Consider the following 18027-nt stretch of genomic DNA (forward strand, 5'->3'; position numbering starts at 1 on the left):
CGAATGGACGAATCCAAATACGATTTTCACGGAACGTGTTCCCCCTTCTCCGTTCCTCTTGGAACCATCACCTGTATTTTGCAAACTGAACTCGTCCACTTACTGTATGCGCCAGCGTTGCCACAATCTGAGGGCACAATTACCCTTTCCAAGGGTCAAAATTTCCCTTTTGTACAATTTTCAATTCACTAAACAAATAACATAATAATACAAAAAAATTGTCATTATTATTATTATTATTATTATTATTATTATTAGTAGTGGTAGTAATATTTGCTTTAGTCCATGTACCGTTCAACAAATAAATTTTTGACAAACATGTCAACTTCATCGCTTCTTGACCAGATGTCCCAGGTTTGAATTCTGATAAAGAATCCATTAAATTGTTAATCTTGATAGTTGCTATTATCCGAAGATGCAGAAAATAGACATGTAATAAACTTAACAGAAATATAAATAGATACAGGCTTATATTAAAAGGAGCAGAAATAAGAAGGAACAGTAAAATAAATAAATAAAGTAAAATAAAAAAATGTGGATATGAAACTGGAAATTAACTTGAACTGTAATAATATAGAGTCAGATGTCTTGAAATTTCCCTGAAAATGTGGTATTTTTCATCGAATTTCCTTTTCGCTTAAAATTCGGTCCGAATTTCCCTGCTAAAGGGAAATGTTCCTTCCTTGAGGCAATGGTCGCGAGATTAAGTTGCGCATCTATCTGTGCATGATGGTGTCCAATGCCTCCGGCGAACGGAGCTTCTTAAAGTTGGGAATAGTCAAAGCAGAGCTGCGGTCTTCAATGCGGCAGGAAAGGTTAAGCATGCTGGCGCGTATGAGCATTGCTGCGCAGCCTTGACTTCACTGACACGATCGAAAAATTCGCGCTTGCTAAGTCTCGATAAACAGCAATATAAGTAAGCAGCAGTAGCGCACCTCTCATAATCATTTCATGGTACATTATCATAATCACAATAATAATAATAATAATAATATAAAAACATAAAAAACAAGAAAAACATTAAAATAGAAAAACAATATATATATATATATATATTAATCACAGTATGTAAGTGCATCAGACACAATTTCGTCTTAATCCGGCCCTGCCAGGAACACAACACAGGCAGCTAGTCTCTTTGAACTTGTACCACACACGATCTGTCTTGTCTGTATGTGCTTCTGTTCCATATTTCGTACGACATCTCCGTTGTACCATCACAAGTAACCGACTCACATTTAGCAAATTCCAAGAGGCAGAACTCTTTGTGTTCACCTGTCCGCCGTGCTTGGGTTATATTGCAACCTAAAGGCTAAATATACAATTGAGCGCAAACTTGGAGAGATTCTTTATATACTGATATGCACCTTTTTGCAGTATGTTTTTTAGTCCTTGTACCATAAACTTCGAAAGCTCTAGGGGGAATTACGAATCACTCTGTATATTTATTGTGCTGTATGTTTTTCTATCCCTCTTCCTACGTTCCTGCAATATCCCCTTCATCCCTCTCTCCCTAACACTTTTCCTGTTTATCTCTGTCCTCGCATACCATACATACTTACCTTGCTTTGTGGTTTTCTACCAGTCTTTGTCTCTCACCTTTTTCTTTCTCTCACTCACAGACACAACATCCTCACCCAAGTAACTGCAGTCTTGCAGGCAACGAGGGTCTAACGTCTGCAGCTAAGGTCAGTATAATCCTCTGTAGGGCTGTGCTGTTTTTTGATGTAATATATGTAAACAAAATGGCGAAATTAGCAAAGGGCGCTGTAGAAGTAAAACAAAATTACACTGCTTATTAGTTGCTAATGTGTGAGAAGAAACTTTCATACTCTTCCTTGCAATTTTAAACATTTTCGCACCTAGTAAAAAAACTTAACGTAGGAAATAATCTACTGTTTTATGGGGAAAAAGACTTCTTTTGCCTTACGACCGCCATCTATTGTTATTCTTGCATACGATTTATCTTCTTCCTTAGTTAATGAGAGAAGAGAAGAGAAATGTTGTTGTAAATAGGATTCTTGTCAGTACGTTAGGAACAAATATAGTTGAAAATGTCACTTTCCTTTCATGAAAGCCTTGAAAATTAATTTTAATGTACTTTAGATTGTCTACGTAGTCTATGTAAACTAAACTACAACGCAATGTAATCTACGCATAGATTACGTGTAGACAACGCATGTAGAATTAAACTTATAGTGTACGGCACATCAATGGTTTTGTCGTTGCTCTGTTACAGCCTGAACTTTTAACCTAGATAAAATTTTAGTCCTCAGCGTCATATCTGGTAGGGACTTGGTCCCGTATAATGTGATTGGTGCAAATAGGCTAAGCGTTAACGCATCCACAATTTATTTTCAACCAATCAATTAACCCTATCTCTCATAGTAACTTTTTCTCGTCATACGGGAAGCTAGAAAGGGGACAGGAGACACCAATGCCACTACTCTAGGAAAGTAAAATTACAAGTAAAGAAGGATAATCACAAGTGTAGGTTCATTGTAGAAACCTAAGAATTTCAAATTCTAGCCATGTTTATGGGGAGGGAGCATCATTTTTGGAAGAAAATATTCTGAATTCTTTCTCCCTGAAAAATAATTATGCAGACGGCCAGAATGCCATATTTTGGTTTTGGATTCGATTAAAAAAGGCGTTAGTGTTACAACGAATGCTGAGCCGATACCGATACCAATGTATCGGTATTGGAAGATATCGATTCGATATTTATTTACCGATACCCGCCGATATTTTTCCGGCATATTGATCGTTCGTGGGGTGCGCAAATATGCCACGCGACAGCGACACTTTCGCGGAGTTTTATTATCCTGGAAGATATGCTCAATTTGCAGTTTTCATTGATTCTGTACGAATATTAACTAACTCTCTAGCCTTCTTAAACCCGAAGGTTTATGGCTGCAGCAACACAATCCTTCCATCTGTCCCTATCCTGGGCAAGATCCATCCAATCTTTTCCATCCTTGCCGATTTCCTTTAGGTCCATTTCAACGTTATCCCTCCATCTTCGTCTCGGCATTTCGAAAGGTCTCTTACCATCAGGTTTCCCAACAAGAATCCTGGAAACTCTTCCCTCTCCCATTCGTGCAACATGGCCTGCCCATCTAAGTCTTCTTGATTTACCTCAAACCTATTTTTAAAGGAAGAAAGTCCGTCTTATACGCCGGAAAATGCAGTAATTATTCTTATAATATCTGGACATTTGTACCAATATTATGTGAAAAAACTGAATTTTTAGGATTTTTTATAGTTTGATGTAAATTATGAATATTTTAAAACAATACTCTGCTTCATTGATGCTTATAATTGGAGTGCAATACTCACTCAGTAATATTAATCAATATTTTGAATAACTTTAAATTGTTACAATTTTCAAGCATCGGCATCGTTATCTGTATCGGTGGGTATCGGTGAGAGTATCGGTATCGTTATGGGTACCGGTGGGTATCGATGAGAATATCGGTATCGTTATGGGTATCGGTGAGAGTATCATGACGATATGGGTATCGGTCGGTATTGGTGAGAGTATCGGTATCTTTATCGCTATCGGTTTGTATCGGCAAGAGTATCGATATCGTTATGGGTATTTGTGAGAGTATCGGCATCGTTATGGGTATCGGTGAGTATCGGTGAGAGTATCGGTATCGTTATGGGTATCGGTATCGTTATTGGTGAGAGAGAGTATCGGTATCGTTATGGATATCGGATCAAAGTGGTATCGGCTCAGCCCTCGTTGCAACGTGGTTCCAATTTTGAGTGGCTGTCGCCAATAAAAATGGATGACAACACCACACCTTACGTTCCCTTACAAATATGTTAATAACAAATTCATGTTAATGACCAAAGGTTAACTGAGTACACAAGTTACCAGCAGGTTGCCAGGCAATGGATGAAAAATTGGATGCAGATGCACGTCGATTGGCGGAAGTTGGTCTTTCTTTACCGGCATTCATGGGCATTCATTAATCAAAAACTCAAACGAAATTACCGTTCCTTATTTTCTGGATCCAGTTTGATGCATGTTCCTGGCGTTTTCGTGTTTGTGTTTGTCAGTGATAACGGATTTAACAGGCTCATTATTAATCGGCTCGTTATCTATTAATGCCTGCGTAACGGGAGAAGCTTGCGCCATAAAAATTAGTTCCTAGGTCATTTCATTTCTTTCCATTCGTTTGTCTTTGTCTTAGAACAACAAGGATTTTCGGTATTCACGTAGGCGTTGTGGGGCCTGTCTTAGGTCAGGATTATTTATGTGGAAAGATCTGGCCAATTTCACCAATATACCGGGTGATTCAAAATTCATTGATTTATTTTAAGTCACTTTTCTGCCACTTTTTCGCTAATCTCGGAGATGAGGATGAGTGATGACATGGTGAAATTGATGAAGGAGGACCCACAAAGAAGTCTAGAGATTAGTGAATACCTGAGTAATAAAGGTAAAAAGATAGGACGAGGACGAAGGTGTCTTGCTGGTATCGCAGGAGGACATCAGTATAAGAGGCATGGGGAATCCTGTATACGTCAGGAGGGTGCATCGCAAAATGTTTTACCACAGACAAAGGTAATAGGCAGACATTGATTTCAGGCAGCAAACTGATGCGTTTTTAAAAAAGCGTCTGCAAGAAGTTCGCATATCCTCCGCTTGGAGGCGCCTGCTTTCACTTCTGTGTCAAACTATCAATCAGGAGACGGCGCTGGTAAGTTTCAAGCAACTGGCGAACGTGACGTCACGGGAAGCACTCCGCTAGATGTGCGTTTGCAAATAATGGTCAATCGCATATCACATCATCTGTGGTTTGATCTTGGAATGTGAGTTGAGGGCAAGGCACGTCGAATGGTACGTACATTTGTCTGTGGCATTACGAGATGTTAGTGTTATGTGTTAGTGGTTGTGATATTAGCCTAATCTCTTGGAGACAAAAATTCGACATATTTGACATGCGTGTACGGTACCCCCTGGCCCAAAACATGCAAAAACCCACGTTTTGTTGTTGCAGAGCAAACCATCTAGATATTATCAATGTGTAAAGTATCACTCTTAATCTAAATGTGGACATTAACTGCTTTTGGTAACACAAACAGTGAGAATTTGTTGAACTCTTTCTTAACTAACATTGATCTGCAACGTCCCACCTACACACAATTACCACACTCTAAACACTTCACTTAGGAGGACGGCAAAAGTCTACCCATATGCGCTAACTTTTTGTCAGCCGTAGAACATGGACTCAGAAATATCTCAGGGCTTGCTGGGTGTAAGGAAAGACTATACCAGCTTAATATATATATATTTTTATATGTTTATTATAGTCTCAACACAAGGGTGTCCGTTTGCACACTTACACACGTGTCTTTACCTGAAACCCTTACTACGCGCGTGCATTTACTTGTACCACACACTGCTTTTACCTGTACCACGCACGTTCTTTTACCTGTACCACCTTTGGTCTCGAAGAGATAAGGGGGGGCAGGGAACATCCAATTTATTCCTCGCTGTGAGGCGCCAGGGGGAGTATGGGGACCTAATTTTATTTAGGGCCTTGGTCGCCGCTGACGTCACGGGTTCCCCTGTAAAAGAGAGTAGGTTGTGCGTAGTACCCCAACCACAGCCGGGAATTGGCAGAAACCAATCGGTACTCCCGAATAACGGGCGCAGGGTAAAAGTATTAAAGGATGCCGCGACACCCCCGGCGTTAGCTGGGAATTGGCAAGCCAACCGGTGTCTCCTATGAAGGGACGGCAGGTTAGAAAGGAAGGTCCGGGAGCTCCCAGACAAGCCGGGCAGGTTGAACCTGGGCACCTATCAGCCTAAGCGAGCGGACCAGGTAGGTAGGTTGCTGCTAGGCTCTTCTTCTTCTTTCTGGGATGGCTTCTAGTTCTCAGGCTGGGAGGCCAGTTAACCCTGGATGTTTGCCTGTTGACATGAGGGAGCCAACTGAGCTCCGGTTGGATTGATTTTTTTTTTTTTTTGGATTTGACGTCAGGATTTGTGTATCCCAGCATATTGTTTATTTAACATTAACTGGAATCGAGAATAATTTACAATACTGTTACAATAATTACTTTTCTTTACATCAATATTTTACAAAAACTAACGCAACTGTCGCGTTAGTACAATTTACAATGTTCCCAGAAAATCCCCAAAATCTACTCACTACTACATATATATGAACATTCACAATCACAATCATTACATTAACTTGATTGTCATTTCATTTATCTGGTTTATATAAACAGTCATGGACGGGGAAGTGAAACCCTCTCTACTCTGGGTTTTATTTGACCTATAGCTTGCACTAATAGGTTTGGATGCATCGTAATCCGCCTCCACAGGTTATCCCGGGCAATATGTAGTAAATCTTCAATCCTGGGCTGGTCCATGTCTTCGTGGACTTGTTGTATACGTGTCGCTAACGGGTAATGTCCAATGTATCTGAGTGCTCTGTTTTGTACATATTGCAATTTCTGTAAATGTGTTTTAGCGGCCTGTAACCATGTAGGGCCGGCATATAATAATATAGGTCTAATCATCATTTGATACAGATGGAGTCTTGTTTCAATTGACAACGCTGGTCATCTTAGTAGAGGCATGAGGTATCCTGTTCTTTGTTTTGCCCTTCTTGCCACCTCATCTAGATGTGGGCCAAAAGTCAGTCTTGTATCGAGGCTTATTCCTAGGTACTTTATCTTATTGACCGTAGGGACTGGCGTCTGGAATATTTGGAGTTTGATTTTCTCCCTAGCTCCACTCGATGCAAAAACTATGGTGTTGCTTTTTGTTGGATTTATTTTTATTTTCCATTTCTGAGTCCATTTTATTAATTCTGGCACATACTTGTTAATTCATTTTTTGCAAGTGGACAGTAATTTTGCATGTACTAACAATGCAGTATCATCTGCATATGTTGCTAGTAATCCTTCTTTCGGATATGGAATGTCTGCCGTATATAATGAGTATAACGTAGGGGAAAGGACAGAGCCTTGAGGCACCCCTGCTTCAATAGATCTGGGAGTAGATTTCTACCCTTGCACAGTTACTATGAACTTTCTGTTTTGCAGATAATTCATCATAACTTTTAAGTAGCACTGAGGTAGTGGAAGTTGTTGTAATTTGAGCATTAGTCCACCGTGCCATACTCTATCAAATGCTTTCTGCACGTCCAGAAATAGACCAGCGACACGATGCTTTCTGTTGTTATGAACAGCAATATAGTCAACGACTCTGACAAGTTGTTCGGTAGTACCGTGATTTTTCCGAAAGCCAAATTGGTGGTTTGGTATTAGCTGACGTTCGTCTATAATAACTGTGAGACGCTGGCACAACACCCTTTCGAAAAGCTTACTAACATGAGATAATAGACTTATAGGCCTATAGTTTGTCTTCTCGTGCGGATTCTTTCCCATTTTTGGAATAGCTATGATCTTTGCCATTTTCCATTGTGTTGGAAAATAGCCCAGTCGTATAATGTTAGTAAAAAGTTTGGCAAGATACACAAACCCCTTTCTTGTGAGATTCTGAAGTGCCGCAGGTGGAATACCATCTAGGCCAGGTACTGCTTTCGGTTTAAGCTTCTTTGTCAGCCTTTGGACTTCACGAGGTGTTACGTGTGGAGTATCAAGAATCGATGGAAGTTGTAGAAGTTGGTCGGATATATTTTGAACCTCTTGTTCTGTTTCTTGATCATTAAGTTCTGCATTAAGTTTGAAATGCGTTTGGAATTGGTCTGCAAGAGTTTCCGCTATTTCCTGAGGATTCACTATAGGTCCTTCTGGAGAATTTAAGGAATTCAACGTTGGCTTATCTCTTGCATTGAGAGTGCGCGCTAACTTCCAAAATTGCCTATCTTGTGGTTCCAGTTTTCGTAGACGTTCATCCCATTGGGAGGTCCGCTCTCTTACTAGGAAATTATGTAATTCTTTGGCAAGCAACCTCCATTCGTAAAGATGGTGGGGTGATTGAGTTCTATACCAGCGACGTCGGGCCCATCGTGTCAAACAAAGTAAAATTTCCAGTACTGGAGAAGTGTTTGGCGTAGGTAAAGTAGACATGGTAATCGTTGTTCGGCTCCAAGATGTTTTAATAACCTCTGTAAAGTTGTTTACTGCTTCATCGATCTCCTCAGCCGTATTCATTGATTGATGGAGGTTCAGTCTCATATGTGATTGCCGGCGAAAAGCATTCCAATCTGTTTTGGGTTCCTGTAGTGCCTGGAACCTATGATAGTAGATGCCCTGGGCAATAGCTGCGATAACAGGGAGATGATCCGAGGTAAGAGCGTCTTCAACATATGGTGCAGTACTAATGCCTACTCCTTTGTTCAAAAGTACGTCTAAGACATCAGGTGTTCCTCTACCCCTAAGGTAGAAAGTAGGGTCCAGTGGAGCAGATATAGAAAATTCAGTATCTGGCAGCGCTTGCAGTAGAATATTTCCAGACGGGTTAGATATTCTGGAGTGCCATATAGGATGCTTGGCATTAAGATCGCCTCCAACAATAACGTTGGATCCCAGTGTGTCCAATTGTAGTACGTCTTGATAATCCAGCACTGTAGCTGGAGACCGATACGCTGCAACTAATATCAGATCTTCTGAAGTAGTATGCACCTTAATTGCAATTGCCTCAATTGATGTAAATGTGGGTAGTGCTATTCTTGCCGCGTTGATTCCTTGTCTTGTTAATATGAGATGTCCGCCTTTTCTTTGTTGGAGTCGGTCTTCACGGAAAATTCTATAACGAGAGATGGTCCATTTCATATGTGGGTTGAGGTGAGTCTCGTTAATTAGTGCAATATCTATATTTTTATTGCAAAGTAGATGAGTGAGTTCAGGTGTCTGATTTGCTATGCCATCGGCATTGTATATCAGCAAATTGATATGTTGAGGCAAATTATGTCGACTAAAAACAGCCATCAGATTCCATTTCCATCAGTATTTGTATTATGATTGGTATTATAGACATTCCCGAGGTTGCTTGGGAGATCTTTTGTAGTCCTCGGGATACATGTTGCCATATCTTGGTAAAGTTCCATGTACTAGCCAGATCCAGGAGTATTTGAAGATCTTGGCCACCTTGCCCAGTATTTGTTGTAGGTTGGTGACGTTGTCCCATTCGTGACTGTGGGTCAGCTCTGTATGCATAAGATGTATAACGTTCTGCTTCAGTGGGCCTGATAGATGTTGAAGCTGGAGCTGGAGCTGAAGCTGCTGGAGCTGTAGTGCTGGTTCTGACAGGTTGACTGGCAGTTATCATCTGAGGTTTTCTCTGTTGTTGATCTATTACAGTGAAGATCCGACAGCCTCTAAAGTTTGCGGGATGTTCTCCCCCACAGTTCGCACACGTGGGGGGATCATCCCTTTTCTTCTGACATTTATATGCTTCATGTGGTTTACCACATTTAACACAGCGTGGTATGGTAAAACATTGTTGCTGGGTGTGGCCTAGACGTTGGTATTTATGGCATTGTATGACTGTTGGGGGCAGATATTCTACGACCTCAATCCCATAGATGTTAATACTTTCCAATTCGTAGATCGTTGATGCTGCTGGTGATCTCTTGAGAGTAATCAGTAATAGTTTAATGTTCTTCCTTCCGGGACCTTTTGGGTTACGCTGGCTCATTTGGTGAACAGTCATAACTTCAAATCCATAATCAATGAGCTCCGACATGATGAACTTCGTATCTAGATCTATAGGAAGATGTCGAATGACAACCCGAAGTGGACGATTTTGACGATTCGGAGCTATGGCGAATCTTTCTCTGTTTGTTTGAAGATATGTTTTCAATTTGTTGAAATCATTTGATGAAGTACATTGGAAACGTATACTATCCATTGTGTATCGCACCCTTGGGTTAATCTTGGTAGTTTCGATAGTTTTCATGACAAAATTATGAGGTGCCGGTTGATGATAGACATAAATCAACGGCTCTCTGGTAGGTTTTGGTGTGGAAACGGAAGGTATTTCATTTTCTCCCTCTGTTTGAATCAGCATATTTTCAGGTGGTAATTCCGGTTGGTCTGATGTGAACGCATCATATCTATTTGATGTTTCAATTGTTGATGGTGGATCAGCAGTCACAGTACTGGCCGGAACTGTATTTCTTGGAGGTACGAGTTGAAACCCATCGGGATCAACGGTCTTGTTTTGTGTGGATTGCATATAACGTTCTCTTCTATCCGTTGGCTTCATAAATAACTTTTCGGATGATCTGGAATATACTCGTCGTGGTGGGCGCATTTTCCCTCCTTGCGATTTGGGGATGGCTCCCGTGTGAGCGGATACTCTTCTCTCTTCATTTACAACAGAATCTGATGTGTAACCGTACTCCGATGCAGTGCCCTGAGGTTCCCGGTTGTCGATATTGTTCATTTCAGAATCGCTAAGGCGTTCTGTATCTATCATTGGTTGCCTCGATAGCCTATCAGAGGGAGGAATTGGGAACACGAATTGTCCCCCCTGAATGGTTGAGCTCGTTGGCCTATCGGATGATTGGGTTGTTGAACGTCTTCCATTATTTCCCTGGACGGGGTCGGGTAGGTTGAAGTTCCTCACTGATATCGCGCGAACGCGTGTCTATGCCGCGGCGATCTCGACGTTCGATGGTCTGGAGCTTCGTTGGGCACCGTGAGTTTCCACTCCAGGTCCCTTCGGACAGAGGGAGCTCCGATCTCGCTGCGCTGGGTTTTATACTCGCGGTGGCGCATGGGTGGTGAAAATTTTAACTACAAGTACGCGTTGCTAACTCATTTTTTACATATTGCAAACTTCGTACTGAGGAATATCAAGGTTTTGACATTGAGAAATCACTAGTGGGAAAATCACTAGATGCATGTGACAATATAAACTAAAACTGTGTGCATTCAGACAATACAATTAATAATGAGCCTCGCAGGACTCTGCTATTCTAAACAACACGTTGAACAATGTAAATGAAAATAATTGATAACATTAAAAAGAATATAGCGACCACGCAGGGTCTAATAATGAGTGAAGCTAGTAAACGTAGAGGTGGAACCGTTAACGTTTACTGAATACATTTAAACTAAAAGCGTACGCCTCGCAGGGACATTCCGCTTAACTCTTTCATCAGATTAAAAAGAATATAGTGACCACGCAAGGTCTAATAATAATTAAATGGCGACCAAGCAGGGTCGTTACAGATCCAAGACTAATTTGACAGTTGTTTGCGTTGAGGTGTTTAAAAAACAAAAATTAAATAACGTTAACTTGTATTTATTTTTGTTTTTCTTTTTGGGGAACGCTATGTGTCGCCCCTGTCAACACATACCTTTTAAGCACTAAACTATTCAGTCTATGTTATAAAAATTTATGTTGTTAAGAATTAGTGTTGAATCTTTTCTATAAAGATTGTTCGATTTCTTTCCATAAAAAATGTTATTGTTAATGGTACAATAGGTAATGAATTGTTTAACTTAACCCTTTCACCCCCAGACAGAGAAACGTGAAAACCCTCTACATCCCAGGTTCTAATGTAAAATCTTCAATAATAAAATCATTTAATATTCCATGACAAATATTGCCTGAATCTTCATTCCAATTAATATTGTATTTCTTTGAAATTTTTAGGAAGTTCAGTGATAGCCAAAATATGTTTTTGTTTTTATGTACTGTGTTATGTAATAGTACATAAAGAAATAACAATACATAATAACATTATATATAATATATATATTGTATTATATATTGCGTCGTTATTCACTCGAAGCTACACATTTTGTAAATATTACATTGTTATATGGATATGCATAACATAATACATATAATACATAAACAAATACATATTAGTATACATAAACGAAGTACAGAGTAGTACAGCAAGTCCACATTAAAACTTCCTACTTATTTTTGTCCATTTTCTAATTTTCTGTTGTTTTTTGAACTTTTTGAAATGTTCAGTGATAACGATAATATGATTTTTGGTATTTATATTTTATATTTATATACTGCGTTATATAATAGTACATAATGTAATAATAATATGTAATAAGAATATATATATAACACATAGAGGAAATACATTGTATTACATATTGTGTCTTTACTCACTTGTAGCTACAAATTTTGTAAATTTTACATTGTTATATGGATAACATAATAAATATAATACATAAAACAAGTACATAGTAGTACAGCAGGTCCAAATGGAAACTTTCTACTTCTTCTTGTCCTTATGGTACTTAGCAGAGTGTTCCGGAGAGCATGAACCAGGTTCATCTGGCAAAACTTTCCACCCATCATATGATAATGGTGTGTCTTCTTCATCTTCCGAAATGGATTCCGAAGATACGTCAGATTTTGTAGAGGCTCCAGAATTCTCCGGAATATAGTCTGAATCACTAGAATCACTAAAAGAATTCATTTTCGTAATGAAAGAAATCAACCGTCCTTCTTCGTCAACTCTCAACAAATAGGCACAACAAACGCTCGTTGCTTCTTTCCATGGTCATAAGGGGCGCCACTGTTTCACACACCTGCTGGTTATTACGGAAGGCAACAATAGAACCTTCACGGTAGAGCTTCCCAGAAAGAATTTCCCTTTTCCCTGCCTAAAACCAGACACCCACGTTTACAAAGAAAACAATACACTACGAACACATCATACGTGATGTGCTTTGTCTGCACGACCATTCTGTCAACACATCATACGTGATGTGCCTGGGGGTGAAAGGGTTAAATCAGGAGAAAATGCTGAAACTATGTAAATATAAAACAACTATGCAGTAACCATGGTAAATTGCAAACAAAATTATGATATAAAAGAGCTAGACTTTTGTAAGCCTACGGGACATTCTCCTGGTTGCCTAAAGGCTGATGGTTCAGGGGACGTTGGGTAATATCTTGCTTCAATCTTCGGATTGGCTGGTGTATTTGTGCTCCATTTGGGAGATATTTCACAAAACCAACTCTGAATAAGGCGTTCTCCTGCATCATCAAAAAGACCAGGGTTGTAAACCTAGGTACAACTATTAATTTTAGGCCTACAAGTTGTATCGGGTGAACTGTCTGTTTGGAAGTGTTTGTATATCATCGGTAGTTTAAATAAATCTACGAGTAAAAGACCTTAATGATATTTTAATTCAAACCTATATATGTAATAATTAAAAATAAATCCTGCACCACAGACCACGCAAGGGCTTGGTCCTACTAACCCTAAGAAGCCTTTGAGAAGTCCGATAAAAGGGTTATAACCAGACTAAAAACATAAAGCCCTAAAGGTAGAAGGTGCGTGTCATGTGTAATAATGTTAAACCACAAATAGTGTGAATAAACATGGCAGCTGATATTTTGCAAACTGAATGTTTTATTTTCGCTGGAAGAGAAGTTACTGAAATTATTATACTTTCATTAACACACTCAACAAGCATTTCCATGTAGTAGGTTCATACAGACAGAAACATATATATATTTACAAATAATTATTTATTTGCTTTAATCAAACTTTTCAAATATTTTACACAGTAGCGTACGCAGGATTTCATCAAGGGGGGTGTTATTTCTAAAACGTTTTTCCAAATTCACATTACCATTGTTTTATTATACTTTAATTAAATAATAATAATCACAATTAATTAACAATACTTATAATTAATTAATTAGCTAAATTAATACTAATAATACTACTAATACCACTACTACTGCTATTAAGTAGTAGAGATCTACATAAATATAGTATTTATGAAAACATTAGAACGAAATTACTTTCTAGTCATTCGATTTTTATTTTATTTATTTATTTTATTCGATTCCTGGGAGCATTTTTTTGTTTCTTTGTTACGAAATAATTGTCTGGTCAACGAGGTGAGACATTTCAAGGGTGAAGAAGATCCATAAATACAAGAAAATATATTAAAATAAATTGAAATAATCAAAGTATGGAACTTATCCAAGGAGCTGCGGTGATCTGGTCAGTAGAGCGTCTGACAAGTGACAATCACGCGGGAGATCCGGATTCGATTCCCGGAATTGGTTGGAATTTTTCCGGCTTCTTCCCCGCATAAATGTCCCCGATGATTCACATCTGGATTGTCTCCCTGTTCTTACCAATAAAACATTTTACAATAGTTAAGCTTATTGTCGTTTGAATAATTGTCTAGTCAACAAGGTGACACATTTTAAAGAGAGACATTCAAACGTGCTGCGGTAAACAATACAATGGGAAGGCGAATTGGTGACTGTATTCTTGTCCGACTAGCCTTTGTCTATACATTAGCCTTTTACAACGTACTTACAACTTTATTTAGTTAATTCTCATTGTTCACACACAAAAAAATACATGTTCGTTGAACACTGGCGTACGTAGAGGGGTGGCCGATGGTGTTCCAGCCCCTACCGAAATTTTGAGAAAATTAGAATTTTCAAATAAAAATCCGTTAAGAACTTTAAAAAATCAAAATGTGTAAATGCGAAACCTCTTTTAAAGTGAATTCCGATTACCATTTTTGTCTTTGAATACAATTTTAATAGACTGAAAAGCTCCAAAACTAAGAAATATTTTATTATGCATCCTGCCCTCCAAAACGGAGCCATGTGCTATCCACATTTACTATGCCAGCCCCTCCCGAAAAAAAAATCCTGCGTACGGCAGTGTATTGAACACTGTTGCAACTGAGATACAAAACAACTTTTTTCTCTTTTAAATCAGTTACCCTAACCTAACCTCATAAACTCGTGTTTATTTTCAAGGCATCACTCTGAAAGACGCCTGTGTTTGGAATGCTGTGCTTTTCTCCATGCTGCATGGAAATAATAATTCAAATTATTATTATTATTATTATTATTAGTAGTAGTAGTAGAAGTACTAATAGTAATATTAATGTACCAGATCTTTGCCTGTGAAAAATTGACCATTTCACTTTTTATCCACAGCATTTTTCATAATATTTCACAAGCTCAAGGGGGGGGGGTTAAACCCCGCAACCCTCCCTTGCGTACGCCACTGATTTTACAGGGTAATTTTCCAGAAGAATTCTTTCTATAACTAAAAAAAGATTTATGTATAGGTATGATGCCAAAACACAAGAATTTCTAGTGATTTTCAAAATCGATTTAAGTATAATAATCCGATTTAAATTAAATAAATCATCAAAAAATATTTTTTGAGTAAAAATTATAATTTTTATTCACCCTGGTGGCAGATACAGGCATTTTTTTTAAAACGAAAATATGTTCAGATCTCTACCAACACTGGTACAAGCTGGGCAGTGAAAACATGATCTTGTTGGTGAAGGTAATGAAGAGTGCAATTAATCAACGTAACGAAATAACGACTTTCATCATAAGCACATCAGTAGCTATTCTCTCTTTCTTCTTTAAAAATATTCGCCTACAACTTTCACTCCCCAGATTTTCTCACTACTCCTGTATATAGGACGCCAGAAAAGTCAAACAAAAGCTAACGAACAAGTTAGATTAGTGGTTAGGTCAAGGGAAGTGATTAGCGTCTACATGTAAGATAAATAAATAAAAAATAAATAGTCTACTTATGCAGGTCATGGATGTATCCAGCAAGGTCAAAGGGGCACTTGCTCCCTTCTGGAAAACGAGTGGTGAAAAGTATAGTTTGGTTCATTGCCCTCCACATGTGGAAAGTAAAATAAATGTTATTATTTGGGATAATATGGTCTTATTTCCTTGAGGCGCTACAACTTCATGTATTGAAAGTTTTGGCCTTCTCAACAAGAAGTCTCCACTATTTCCTATCCTGGATGCTCTTCGTCCAATTCTTTACTTTCATGTCTTTCAGATCTTTAATTATTTCATCTTCCCACCGTTTCTTTGCCCTGCCTAAGGCTCGTGTCCCAAGTGGTTTCCATTTATATATTTCTCTTACTAATCTCTCATCAGACATTATATTTACGAGGCCAAACCATCTTAGTCTTTGTGATTTTATGAAATTTATGATATTTTCATTCCTGATTAACTTGTTTAGTTCTTCGTTAGTTTGTATTCTCCAATTTCCATCAGGTTCTTTCAGAGGTCCATAAATTATTCTTATGATTTTCCTTTCAAATATTGAGTTTCTATTTACAGGAGTCTGAGAGTCCAAGTTTCGCATGCATATGGGATTACGGGTCTTATTATGCTATTATAAAGTCTCAGTTTCGCAGATTTAGATAATAGTTTGCTTTTAAATAGAGATATGTTGGCGAAATATGCTTTATTACCAAGAATAATTCTCTCTTGAAGTTCTTCTTCAATTGTGTTGTCGCCATTTACAACTGATCCAAGATATTTGAAAGATCTCAATTCTTCTATTCTCTCTTCGTTTATAATTAGGTCTTGTAATCTGCTCTTACCTTTTACACATCTGAGATATTTCGTTTTCTGCACATTAATTACAAGACCCATTTACAAAGCTTCACTTTTTAGTTGTTCAAATGTTTCTATTAATGTCTCTTTTGTCCTTGCTGTTAAAAAGATATCATCGGCATATGCAATACATTGTTTTAATCTTGTTGATATGTTTCCTCTCAATTCCATCTGCTTCAATACAGAGTCTATCACTATACTAAACAAAGTTGCAGATAAGGGATCACCTTATCTTTACTTAGTTCCCTGTTTATTTTGACTCTTCCTTTATTGTTGGTTAAGGTTAACATAATGAGTCTAATTAGTTTAGGTGGTACTTCATATGATTTTAAAGCATCTATTACTTTGTTCCTGTGCACTGAGTCAAATCCATGGGTAAAATCTATAAACAGTTGTAGAGTCCAATATTATATTCATAGCTTTTTTCAAAAATCTATCTTACTATGAATATATTATCTATAGTTGATCTGATGGCTTGGAATCCCGTTTCATATTCTTCAAATTTGTGTTTAGTGCTTTCAATTAGCTTTTTATTTAGTATTATAGCCAGTATTTTATATGCATGTTTAAGAGTGTAATTGGCCTGTAATTATCACAATTTAATCTATCTCCCTTTTTGAAAAATGGGCACTCGATATCTTCATTTCATTGACTTGGTTCTTAACTTTTCGTCATTCCATACACTTAATATCAGCTTGTGTAACTTCTGTTTCAATGTTCTCCCTCCATTTTTAATGAATTCTGGAGGGATGTTGTCTGATCCTGCAGCTTCATTTGTTTTTAGATTTTGCATCATGTGGCTTATTTCATTCCACGATGGAGAATGTAGTTCTTGTTCATTACTGTCATTCTGTTTTATTGCGGACTGCATACTTGTTGTTACATTATTATTAAGAATCTTTCTAAAGCATTCTTTCCATCTATTTAGGACCAGAGCTGTTTCCGAGATTATGTTACCTTCTGTATCTTTACACATCATTGGCGATACTGTTCGCTGTTGTTTAAAGGATTGTATCTCTTTGAGAAAATTTCTTGTTTCATTTTTCTTATCATTCATTTCAATTTGTCTTATTTTATCATTCAACCATTTCTTTTTCTTGTCTCTATACATTTTGTTAGCTTCTTTCCTTATTTATATTATATATTTCTTGGCTTGTCCTAGTCTTCATTTACATTGCTCTCTTTCTTGCTTTGTTCTTTTCTTGAATAATCCTTCCTCAATCTTCATCCCATCATTCATTTTTGGGTATTTTTCTTTCATTTTGTATAACTTCTTTAACTGCTTCTTTTATCGCATTTTGTATGTTACCCCATTCTTCATTAACTTCTTTACTTTCCTGGAGATTTTTCAATTTTTTATGTAACACTGCTCGATATTCCCTAATTTTTTCGGATTTTGCAAGTTTGATTTATCCCATTTGCTATTCTGCGAGGATTTTAGCTTATACATTGCAGGCATGCGCGTGCACTCACGTACAGCAAGGCCAGCAGTGGTGGCACACAGCATAAATGTTACAAATTACTTGTTTTGGTTTTCCATTATTTCTTCCGTGTTGCCTCAACAGAATCAACCTGCAAGCCTCCAAGGTTCGTCTCTCGCGGCGTGTTGACAAAACATCTGCGTAACATCACCCTCATCCTCATTGCCGCGATTAGCTAAAAAGTTGCGAGAAAGCTGCGCA

General features: G+C 38.0%; 1 protein-coding gene across 3 annotated transcripts in view; it reads left to right on the forward strand.

Moving 5' to 3' along the window:
• The window catches only part of LOC145995247 (protein Wnt-5b-like), a 966808-nt gene that overhangs the window by 503505 nt on the left and 445276 nt on the right, over positions 1–18027 (forward strand). The window contains exon 2 of one of the 3 annotated variants that reach the window (XM_083131834.1): positions 1623–1688. The exons of the other annotated variants lie outside the window; for them this stretch is intronic. The gene's annotated coding sequence lies outside the window, so the exon portion shown is untranslated. The remainder of the gene's footprint in view (positions 1–1622; positions 1689–18027) is intronic. 3 annotated transcript variants of the gene reach the window in all.

The sequence above is a fragment of the Lepisma saccharinum genome, chromosome 1 (genome assembly GCF_977018435.1).
Source record: "Lepisma saccharinum chromosome 1, izLepSacc3.1, whole genome shotgun sequence".
Lineage (NCBI taxonomy): Eukaryota > Metazoa > Arthropoda > Insecta > Zygentoma > Lepismatidae > Lepisma > Lepisma saccharinum.